The 12,172-nt window shown below is 44.3% G+C and overlaps 1 long non-coding RNA gene across 6 annotated transcripts in view; it reads right to left on the bottom strand.

Annotated features, from left to right (window-relative positions):
* Window positions 1-12,172, bottom strand: part of LOC138758007 (uncharacterized) — a 76,757-nt gene that overhangs the window by 45,700 nt on the left and 18,885 nt on the right. Inside the window, exons 3-5 of one of the 6 annotated variants that reach the window (XR_011354034.1) lie at window positions 10,664-10,789; window positions 3,395-3,620; window positions 2,070-2,365 (exon numbers count right to left, since the gene is read on the bottom strand). The exons of the other annotated variants lie outside the window; for them this stretch is intronic. This is a non-coding gene — a long non-coding RNA (uncharacterized lncRNA). Of the gene's footprint in view, window positions 1-2,069; window positions 2,366-3,394; window positions 3,621-10,663; window positions 10,790-12,172 lie in introns of those variants that run through there. 6 annotated transcript variants of the gene reach the window in all.

The following is a 12,172-nucleotide window of genomic DNA, read 5'->3' on the forward strand; positions in this document are numbered from 1 at the left end:
CCAGCTCTTCATCTTGGATGACACCATTGCTGTTTCACACAACTTTATTCAAACAGCTGCTACGAGCAAAGCACGACCAAGGCACCCCGCTGGCCAAATATTTGCTCCCATCTTCTCCAAAGGTTTATGTGTCGCTTCAGAGAACATTTATTTTAAGAATTTTTAACTTATGTATTTTACCTATTAGTTATTCTTAGTTATTTTATGTTTCAACATTTATTTTCCTTGACTTTTTTTGGAGGTGGCTTGAGGCTGCCAATTGCTTGAATTCTGAATACCAAGGGTTTACTGTATTCTTTTTAATATTCACCCAATTGGAAAAGCACATATACAGAACTGTACCTTGTCATGAACTCATCTTTAATGTAGTAACTCTATCATATGCCAGACTACACCCTTACAGTCAGTGATGAATCTCCCCGGGATACAAATCCTTCTCTCCAAATTTGCTTATTTCTCAGGGTGCATGCCCCTTGAGTGACAATTGTGCTGTCAAGTGCCCATATCCATCATCTTCCTATTTCTCCTTCCCTCTTTGTAGTCTGCATTCCTGCTCTAATTGATGGCGTTCTGGGGAGGGAGAAACAGGGGGCCTTCCCCAATATTCTACAAAGCCATACTGATGACATTGCATTTATAGGTGTGGCTAAAATGCATAAAATCTTATTGTATCCAACTGGGTGAGACCATCTACACTGGTTATGATACATGAATCCAGCTTAAATTATGTCAGTAGCTTAAGATATGATCTTTGTATTTCCTGAGGAATAATACCTTGTTTATGGATTTCAACTCAGGAGGTGTAAACAGAGAGGTGTGTGGATCTTGAGGTCATGAGAGTTTGGTTCACATTCCTCCATTGCGTGGAGATATTCACTCTTGGAGGATTTTGCCGTACCAACCTCCAGTTAGGTTCTACAGGTTCTAGGGTAGGCTTGACAGGGTTTCTGGCTTCTTTAACACCTAGGAGCTCCTCTTGGCATGGAAATAATTGATCGTGGACTTGCATGCCCCTTTGATTGATTGTGATATTTGACTTCCTCTCCTAGATCTCCCATGACAGGGTGTCTACTGCTGTATATCTGCCATGTTGCATTAAAGTATCAGGTGATGCTGAAACTAAATCAGTTCTCATCAGGATCACAAAGGTACTGTCTTAGAATTTATTTGGGTTTTAGAGTCCCCCTAATGCTTTTTTCATTTTGTTAGATTTTTCACATTTCAGAGAGTTATCTGATTGGGTATTCCTGCTCAACACGGTCATGCTTTTGTAGACACACAAAAAAAAGGTGCAAACCAATTTCAAGACAATATTCTATATATCTGAGGGCTTAGATCCCATCAAAGAATTTATGACTTGCTGACTTGATGGTCAGAATGCTTTCATCTCTTGATCTCCAAGCAATTATTGTCTGCTTATAATTTCATGGAAAAGTCTCACCAGGATAATGTGGCATTAGTAAATCTATCACTTGAAGCTGTTTTAAAAACACAATTTGATTAACTGGCAAAGCTGAAGAACAAGTGCTGGATTTTTCATGTTCGCCTCCAAAACTTTTATTGCCTTATTGAGGGGAACTTTAAAAAAAAAAGATGGCTGCTTCCACACACAGCGAATAAATAAAATATCTGGTTGTGGTGACGTACATATTTGGTGGCCAGGTGAACTGGCTCCGTGTATTACGTGCACGCCATCAGAGCAACCACATCAAAGATGGCATCGTGCGGACTTCTTTTCCAGTAGAAGCTCAGGGTCCACATGCGTGCAGGCAGCGCACTTACATCACAATGATGCAATTTCCGGTGTGCAGGGGCAGGAGATTAGAATGCCTTAAAAGTGGCAACGTGGTAGTCAAAATTAAGCTCATGAATTCCAACGAGCCCAGTGACTGCTAGCCTTGTTCTTTCACTTTGTTAGCAAGCTCACTACATGATTTTTAAAAATCGATGCAATGCACATTGCTCTATCTTTTGTAAACTTCGACAGTTTTAAGTGTAATGTTTATCCTGTAAAGTGTAAATAATAAACATGGAAACTAATAATATCATAGCAATACTTGCAAAGTGCATTCCTAATAATGGATTCAACTTTATTTACTCCTGCATGAGATTGTCATGTCAGCTTATTGATCATACCATTTTGGTGTAAGTTATTTTTTTCTATTTAGTTCACTGGATTCAGTTCTTATGGTCTCCTGCAAAATGGGGAATACAAGCAACGCTGTGGTGACTGCTTTGCAGCATTTTCTTTCACCCTACAAGAGTGATTCTGAGCTTCTAGATGGAATTTCCCCATTCCTCTCCCACTTTGACTTCTCTGTATCAAGATTCAATTTATGGTCACGTATACATGGTAATCAAAAGTCTGGAAGAGAAACAAAAAAAACCTGAAGACGTTGGAACCTTGACCAAACAACATGAAGGAGGGACTCAGGCAGGCAGTATCTGTGGGGAGAAATGGTCAGTCACTGTTTTGGGTTGGGATCTTTTATCAGTGGACCCAACTCAAAATGTTGACTCCATGGATGCTGCCTGACCTGCTGAGTTCCTCCAGTTTCATGTTGTATACACAAGAAATCTTTCCTTCCTTTGTCCATACAAGGAGATACTAAGTAATTCAGCACCATTATCAGTGTCCCCTCATTTCAAGTCCCTGTTAGCATCTGAGGCCTTTCAGGAGGCTTGCTTGTCATCACACCAACATGGATCCTGATCCCTGGTTCTCAGAGCAGGTGGTCATCAGGCTGCATTGGCTGATCGGCCCAAGCTAGTGGGACAGACAGAACCCTCCCCAGCAACAGCATTCTAATCATTTACATGGCCCACTGCTGTGGCTTCACTTCTCTGTCTATTTGTAGCTCCTCCGTGGTGGGGGGGAAGGGGGGTGGGGGAAGTGGTACCTTCTCACTCTGGAACCTTACACTAACCTGCTGCTTCCTTAATGCCCACAAACCTCCATGTCTGTCTGTCATCCTTGGGTACTGCCTTCCAGGACACTGACCTCTTGAGAATTTTGATAAGAAAGATCCCTGCTGATCCATTTTCTGCAGGTCCACAGGATATTAACCCTGAACCAGAGACTATCAGGAAGGGCAGTCAGCCTGGCAGTTGGAACCTGCAGAGAAGAGTAGAAAAGCCATGGTCCTGCTCCTCCTCCCAGCCACGCAATAGCAGCAGCATCACCATCTGAAACAATCTTGTCCATCTCTGGAAATGAAGTCCAAGGGACAGGGCTTATTTCTTGGACTTGGTTTTGACAGGCTTCATTCACATTGAGTTCAAGAATTTCAGATCACACTGGACAATAAAAAAAATTGATTCTTGAAAACTTTTGGATCCATTTTATGGATTTTGGACCCTGATCATGAAAATCACCTTAAAATTTTCCACATACCTTTTTTTTGAGATATAACCTATTTTTGTGATTTTCTGTCACTGAAAAATCATTCTTCTGCATTCACATTTGGACTTCTTCCCTACTGATCTTGGAGCAGTCAGTAACAATCATGGTAAAAGGCTTCATGAGGACATTGCGACCATGGAAAAGCGATATCAGAGCAACTGGACTACATCATTGGTAGATATCGATTGTTGGACACTGACACGAGAGGTATTCAATGCTGAGTACAAACAAAAATCAGCGGCAAAGCAATTAAACTAACGCAATGTGTCACCATCATTATGCGATTAAACATGCTAAATTCAATAAAAGTTAATTTAATGTTTCTCCAACTTCATTTGTTTCACAGCAAATCTGAAATTATCTTTGTGTTCAGCTTGAAGTTATCTATCATAATCCCTAATTCTTTTTTCAGGAATCAAACCTGTTGAAAAAAAATTGTCGTCCAGTGTTACCTTTCCAGTTTGTATCAGACTGGCCAATTCTGGTGAAGAATCATCAATCCATAAGATTAATTCTCCATTTTCTTTCTCTTCACAACTGTTTCCTGCTGAATATTTCTAATGGTCTCTGTTTTATTTTAGGTTTCCAGTATATTTGAAATCTCACAGTTCCAACACTGTTTTCCCTCTCTTCCCCTATCCTTCCCCATTTTTGTTTCTCACCTTCGACTGAACATCTTTTCCAGATAGACTATCAATGACCACTCTCCCTCAGCCAGATGTGTCATTCAGTTCATCTTGGTTTCCATTCTATTACAGTCTTTTCCTTTGTTTTTTCTAGATCTCTCCCTTCCCTGAAGCTTAAAACAGCTTTGATTTCTCACTGATGTTCATTGTGATGAAAGGTCATCATCTTAAAATGATAAAACACCAAATTTTACATTCTCTGTGACCCAAATCGTACAGCTGTCAAAAAACTTTATGATCCATACCTCCACTGTCACAAGTTGCAACCTTTATAGACTGGAGAGATCAAATCTCAGCAGAACAGGGACAGATATTTTTTTGAATACTTTAAAGTTTTCATACATGTACATCCTTCATTTTTATACAGATTGACTACAAAGAAGATTTACACCCCCTCTTAAAACTAATACCCTCCCCAACTCCAAAAGTAAAATCAATCATTGTTTATACAAGTTAATATTATGCAATAACATACTAAAAGGAAAGAAAAATAAAACTACTGGATTGTACTAAGGAACACCAAGGACTTAATCATCAAGTATTTATTTGCTCCATTAGGTGAGGTCATAGGGAGTAGTGATTAGAAAAAGAACAGAATTAACCCACAATACCTATATTGTATATATATGGGCTCTATATTTGAAAATGTGCTGTAACTATTTCTCAAATTATATGTTTTTTTTTCAGGAGGATGGACTTTTGTATTTCCACATGTAGTCGGTCTACACCCAGGCAAGAGTTTGATTTCTAGGTGACTGCAATGCATTTTCTGTCCACTATATAACCATATAACCATTTACAGCGTGGACACAGGCCATGTCGGCCCTTCAAGTCTGCACTGGTTCACTTGAACAACTCCACTAGCTCATCCCTCCCGCTCTCTGCCCATAACCCTCAAACCCCCTCTCCTCCATGTACACATCCAACCTTCTCCTAAATGACAGCAATGACTCTGCCCCAACTATCTTCGTTAATTTGGTGAAAGTTCCAATTTAGGATTGGTTCCTGTAAAGGTTAACCTTGTGTTTTTGATTTGTAGTTAATTTTGTGCCTACCCCTTTAAGGAAAAGTATTGTTTGTAGTGTTACCATTGTGACTATGATGCCATATGTCAATATCCGAGTAGACCAAGAGCTTCCATCTCATTCTTCGAAGAATTATAAATGGGACATAAGCTCGAGATACTTTTCTTTGAATTCATCTTAATTCATCTTATTTTGTCTTAATTTCATCTATTCTTATATCTGTTTGAAGTTGAATATCATTATATCATTATACACTATGTTTATTCGTCATTATGAAAATATCACTGCAAAGTTATGCAAAATGTTTATCCATTTTATCAAAAAATTATAGTCACTTCATGCTGCATCTACAAAGTTTGGTTTATTGGATTAATAAGATAGTAATTTGGAATTTCATTATGCACGCCTCTTTGAAGATGACATACTTTGAAATTGGGAAATACTAGAACTTGGAAAGTGTTGTCTATAGTTCCTTCAACATTCCCGACAGATATCCTTGAGGGTAGAAATGCCAGGAAAGGGTTGGATCAGCTTGATATGGGGATGGGAAGTCAACAAAGAAAGTAAAGTGGAAAAAAATGGCAGTTAATCAGAAGTTTAAAGGAATCATCAAATAATACAAAATTGATACAAAATTGTTTGAAGGGGAAAGAAGGGATGAGCCAAGTAATTGTATTCCAGTTCATTTCATACTGATAGCAGGCAAATCATTGCAGTTAAGGATGAGTATGAACCTTCATTCAGAGAGACAAAAATTAATTGGAGCAATTAGTATACACTTGTTAAAGGAATGCTTTTTCTGATTGACTTGATTAACTCTTTTAAGGAGGGTTGATAAAGGGCAGTGTTTTTGATTTCATCTGCATGAATTATCGCAAGGCTTCTGACAGAATTTCACATGACCAGAAAAAAGACATGGGCCCAAAGGAAAGTAGCAAATTAGATCCAAAACTGCTTCAGCAGGAAATGGCTCAGGGGAACTGTTTGATGAGATGTTATATGTCTGGAAGTTTGTTACCATTGGCTTCCTAACAAGTCTCAGTTGTCAGTCTCTTGTTTTTTTGAAATAAATACCTGAAAGAAAGGGCGTAAGAGAAAGTTTGCAGATGACATGAAAATTACCCATATGAATGAAGGCAGAAAGGAAAGTTTTAGTTTGCAGGAAGATACTGATGGACTGGTACGTCAGGCAGCAGAATGACAAATGATAGTGTGCCCAGAGATAATGAGGTAATGCATTTGGTGCTGTAACAAGGCGAGGGGGTATAGAGTAAACGGGAGTAGACTGGGTAATATGAGAAAAAAAGGGACCGCAGAACCTTCAAGGTAGCAGGACTGTCACGGTGGTTAAAAAACACTTAATGATTCTTTTCCTGATTAGCTTAGTATCAAATGGATTCAGCGCAACCTTAAAAAGGTTTATGGTGGCACCTCTTTAATACCACATTGGCCAACCATAATTAAATTCTGTAGTAATGTTGGTCAGAGAGAATGAGAGGTAAACTGAATTTCCAGTGCAAGAAAAGTTGTTTGACAGAAAGTAAGATTTGTCATGACATTAACAATGTATTTGCACTTTTCCAGTGTGCTTAAAGGATAACCAGTTGTTGAATTGAGTCAGTCAGGGTGAACTTATCCTGTGCTTCTTGTGAAGGAGCAGGCAAATTAGATGATAACCTGCTTTTTGCTGTGCAAGTGTGTGATAGTACAGATCTATCACCAATGTACATAGTGTATATAGTTACTGTATCTAGACTGTGCTTACAGCGATTGGCTGAGAGCTAAGCCACACCTATTGTCTGGGCCTTAAAGGGTTGTGTCCCTAGCCAGGTCGGATCATTCCGGACTGGTCGGCCACCTGTGAAGAGCTCCTGTCTTTTGCTAATAAAAGCCTTGGTTTGGATCAACAAGTCTTTGGTTCTTTCGACGAGCTCTACAATTTTATTAGCGAAAAGAATTTTTTTTGAAAGGGATGGAGCGTTTAACTCGCCCAGAAAAACTTGATATCGACCCACAGTCAGCTACAGCGTTCAAAGCCTTTAAGTTCTGGCTGCTGAACTTTGAAAACTTCCTGAGGCTCATTGAGGTGGAGGAGGATAACCAGCGTCTAACATCATTGTTGTCTATGGTGTCCTTGAGAGTCTACGAGAACATCCAGGATGAGACCACTTACACCGCAGCCATAAAGGTACTGAAAGAACTGTATAATCAACCGGTGAACAGAGTTCATGCCTGGCTCATGCTTGCGTCGAGGAAGCAACAGCCAGACGAGTCCAGCAGGGCATAATTACAAGTATTAAAGGAATTTGGGCAAGGACTGTAACTGTGTGGACAAAACTGCTGCCGAGATCACAAATGATCTTGTCCGGGATGCCTATGTGGCCGGGCTCCGATCAAATGAAGTGAGGCTGCGCTTGCTCGAACAAGGGGTAGAAAAACTAGAGGACGTGGCCCGGATTGCAATCACAATGGAGGATGCAGCCATAAAGTCTACCGAGTTCTCTAGGGACTGGACCCCACGTTCTGATGTGAGTAGAGTGCCCTTCTAAGCTACCCCTGACGGCCTGTCGGCTGCTGCTACCCTGCCCCCTGCGAACCCAAAATGTTATTTCTGCGGGAGGGACAAACACAGCAGGTCCCAGTGCCCAGCAAGAAAAGCCAGGTGCCAGAAGTGCCTTAAAAAGGGCCACTTTGCTGCAGTCTGTAGGTCTAAAATGGCCGCCAGCAAACACAGTGCCTCGTGTGAAGCACAATCGCCACTATCCCTTTCAAACTCTTCTTCCCCAGAGCTCTCGTCCAATGAGAGCAAGGGCTCCCATGCACGGCAACGCCTGACGTCACGGAGGCGCTGAACCCAGAAGGGGCAGCCCACCCTCGCAACTATGGTGTTGGCCCGCCTCTCGCCCCTGTGCAGAACACTCGAAGCTACCGTCGCTGCTGCCGCCGCCACAGACACCCCTGGGGCCGACGCTACCGCTGCTGCTACCGCCGCCACAGACACCACCGGGGCCGACGCTACCGCCGCTGCTGCCGCCACCACAGACACCCCCGGGGCCGACGCTACCACTGCTGCTACCGCTGCCACAGCCACCGCCGCGGCCAACCAGGTACTCACCCTAGCATCCATCGGCGACGACCGCCAGGGCCCGACCTCCGCGACCAACGACCTACCCACCGCCAATCACGAGCAACTCCAAACCCCACTGCATACCATTCACCCGCCGACGCCGCCACAACAGCACTTCAGGGAGGTCCTCCAACCTGCTCCTCGAGCGTTGACTACGTCATCCCGTTGCGTGACGTCATCCCGTTGCGTGACATCATCGCGCAAAATTCCCCTGTCAACTGCTTCAATAACACTAAACCAGCAATGCTCTCATCCCCTCACCAGAGCAATGGAACTGATTAAATTGCATGGACACTACACCAATTGCTTATTTGACTCTGGGTCAACTGACAGTTTTATCCAGCCAGATCTGGCTCTCCGTTGGGGACTTGACATTATCCCCACTACCCAGAGGTTCTCATTAGCGACGAGGTCGCACTCGACTGGGATAAAGGGGTATTGCATCGCCATGCTGAAAGTACAGGGCGTAACGGTCACCCACTTCAAATTATTCATCCTTCCCCAATTGTGCGCCCCAGTGTTGCTGGGATTAGACTTCCAGTGTCAATTCCAAACGGTGTCCCTACACTTTGGGGGACCCCACGCCCCCCTCTCGGTCTGCCATCGCCCCACCCCCGAAGCAACCAAGCAACCCACCCCCGTGCCCCGGGGCCAATCCTGCGGCCTTTCCACACTCCAGATTGCCCCGCCAGCACTCTTCGCAAACCTCACCCCTGGCTGGAAGCCTGTGGCCACCAAAAGTCGGCAATATAGTTACGAAAACAGGCAATTCATTAGGAGTGAGGTGCGTAGATTGCTGGATGAGGGCATCATCGAACCCAGTTCAAGCCCCTGGAGAGCCCAGGTGGTGGTTGTCAAGAACGGGGAAAAACTACGGATGGTGGTCGACTATAGCCAGACCATTAACCGCTTCACGCTCCTGGATGCGTACCCCCTGCCACGCATCACGGATGTGGTGAAGCAGATTGCCCAATACCGCATTTTCTCCACTATTGATCTATGCTCGGCCTACCACCAGCTCCCGATCCGCTGCGAGGACCGACCATTCACGGCCTTTGAAGCAAATGGGCGGCTATATCAATTTCTCAGGGTACCATTCAGGGTCACGAATGGTGTCGCGGTCTTCCAGCGGGAAATGGACAGGATGGTGGACCAGAACGGGCTAACTGCTACCTTCCCGTATCTGGACAATATCACCATCTGCGGCCACAACATGCAAGACCCCAACGCCAACCTAGACAAATTTCTTCAAACTGCCCGTCGGCTGAACCTGACTTACAATTTGGACAAGTGTGTCTTCCGGACCACACGACTCGCTATTCTAGGTTGCGTGGTGGAGAACGGGATAGTCATGCCAGATCCTGACCGCATGCTTCCCCTAATGGACTTACCCCACCCCCCCCCCCCCCATACCCAGAAAGCTCTCAAACGCTGCCTGGGCCTTTTCTCGTATTATGCCCAATGGGTTCCACACTACGCCGACAAGGCGCGTCCTCTTATCAAGACCACCTCCTTTCCCCTCTCGACCGAAGCCACAGCGGCTTTCGATTGAATCAAATCCAGGTCATGGTTGCCGCGTTGGACTGCCATTTTGTGTACTGGGTCTTGTCCCAGTTAGCAGGCCGCAACACCATCCTCTTTTTCTGAGCACATTTGTAATTAGATTTTTTTCATATTTCTTTTCTGTATCTTCATTGCAGTCTTTCTGCTTCGTGAATCCTGTTGATATTATTTATGTTTTTAAGCTTCTATCATTTTTTCATGTTTTTTTTTCTCTTATCCTTATACCCATTTAACCCAATATTGGAGTCAGTAGCTTTATTCTCATTGATAGATGTTCCCTAATGATTGGATTATTGATTAATTCTCACTTTTAACTCAGATGCAGTTGCAAAGTGAGTTAATCTTTTATCACTTCAAGAAAGTAATGTTCAGAAACTGGTCTCCAATTCAATATTGTGGCTTTTCCAAGACTGCTTTTCCATGTACAAAAATTAAAGTTTCCAAATTTTGGTTTGCTTCAATATCTGTGATGCACCATCAGTCACTCAGGAGACTATTGTGGAGAAACCAATAGGTTTGAATTCACTTGAGAACATAGCATATCCCTACTGTTCGTGTTGTCTGCACTGAGTTGCAGGGGGCTGTGGAACAGCCACCTTTATAACCGTGGGGAGGAGCCACAGGTTCAACTGGCCAATAGGCATGCTTGACCAGATAGATATACTTTACAGTGGATTACCACAATCTGCTTCTTCAAGGCATGCAGAAAACACTTACCAAAATTAGGCATCTAAGTTCTGTGAGATTTGATTCCGTCTAGAGTCTCTGCTGTCTACTCACTTTAATGATAGCATCAACATTAGAATTAAAATGAGCAGTAAGGCCCAAGGCCCTTTGAACCTGCTTCAGTAATACGTACCATGTCTTTTGTTACCATAGACAGCCTCAATTCTTCTTTCCTCCACTTCACCATAACTGTTGGTACCTGACGACCACCTTCTTCATTCTAACAATCTGGCTGAGATGCCAATCATCCGGCTTTGATCTGTAATGGCAATTAGATCAAATACCTTCATCTATTCAGGTATCTATCATATGATAGACATTTTGCACATTCAGTACAGAAAATTTGAGTTTGATTTTATGCGCTGTGTTATCATGGAGGATATTGGAAGGGAACTTTCTGTATTCGCACTTTGTAGAGCTCGTCGAAAGAACCAAAGACTTGTTGATCCAAACCAAGGCTTTTATTAGCAAAAGACAGGAGCTCTTCACAGGTGGCCGACCAGTCCGGAATGATCCGACCTGGCTAGGGACACAACCCTTTAAGGCCCAGACAATAGGTGTGGCTTAGCTCTCAGCCAATCGCTGTAAGCACAGTCTAGATACAGTAACTATATACACTATGTACATTGGTGATAGATCTGTACTATCACATTCACCCCTTCTTGGAGAACTGACCCTGGAAAAAAAAAACAAAAACGAGGGAGAGAATGAAAGGAAGGGGTCAAGGACTGTAGCGTTCAGGGGGTCTGACCAACCGGTGTGACTGCCGTGGTGCCGGGATTGGGGTCGCTGGAGTGGTGTCGCCAGCGGGCTCGTCGGGTGCGACTGCTCCGTCACTCAATTCCCCAGTCGTGTTGTCGGCAGGGTGGCCCGAATCGTTGGGGTGTTGTTGGTCCTTCTGTTGCGGCACGGGGCCTGGGGAATAAAGAGTTGGGGAAGGTTGGGTTGGGGGGTTTGCTGGGTCTACCGCGTCCTGAGCTAGGTCCCGCACCGAAACAGTGTCCTCCTGCCCGTCTGGGAACTCAACGTAGGCGTAATGTGGGTTCGCGTGGAGTAGAGTCACTCGGTCGACCAAGGGGTCGTTCTTTGAGTGCCGGACGTGGCGTCGCAAAAGGACAGGGCCAGGGACGGTGAGCCATGCCGGTACAGTCGTTCCTGATTCGGATTTCCTCGGGAAAAGGAACATCCTTTCGTGGGGGGTGGCATTTGTTGCAGTACATAGGAGGGAGCGGATGGAGTGTAAAGCACTAGTGAGAACCTCCTGCCAGTGAGAGGTGGGGAGACCTTTAGACCAGAGAGCCAGTGTAACTGCTCTCCATGTGGTGGCATTCTCCCTCTCGACCTGGCCTTTACCGCGTGGGTTATAGCTCGTGGTCCTGCTTGAAGCAATACCACACTCCAGAAGGTACTGTCGCAGCTCTGCGCTCATGAATGAGGACCCCCTATAACTGTGGATGGAATTGGGGTACCTGAAGATGGCGAAAATACTGTGAAGGGCCTGTATCACTGAGGTGGCAGTGGTGTCTGGGCAGGCCACAGCGAATGGGAAGCGGGAGTACTCGTCGATGGCTGTAAGGATGTAGGTATTACGGTTGGTCGACGGTAGGGGCCCCTTAAAGTCTACGCTAAGATGCTCGAAGGG

This window comes from Narcine bancroftii, chromosome 3 (assembly GCF_036971445.1).
Source record: "Narcine bancroftii isolate sNarBan1 chromosome 3, sNarBan1.hap1, whole genome shotgun sequence".
NCBI classification, from domain to species: domain Eukaryota; kingdom Metazoa; phylum Chordata; class Chondrichthyes; order Torpediniformes; family Narcinidae; genus Narcine; species Narcine bancroftii.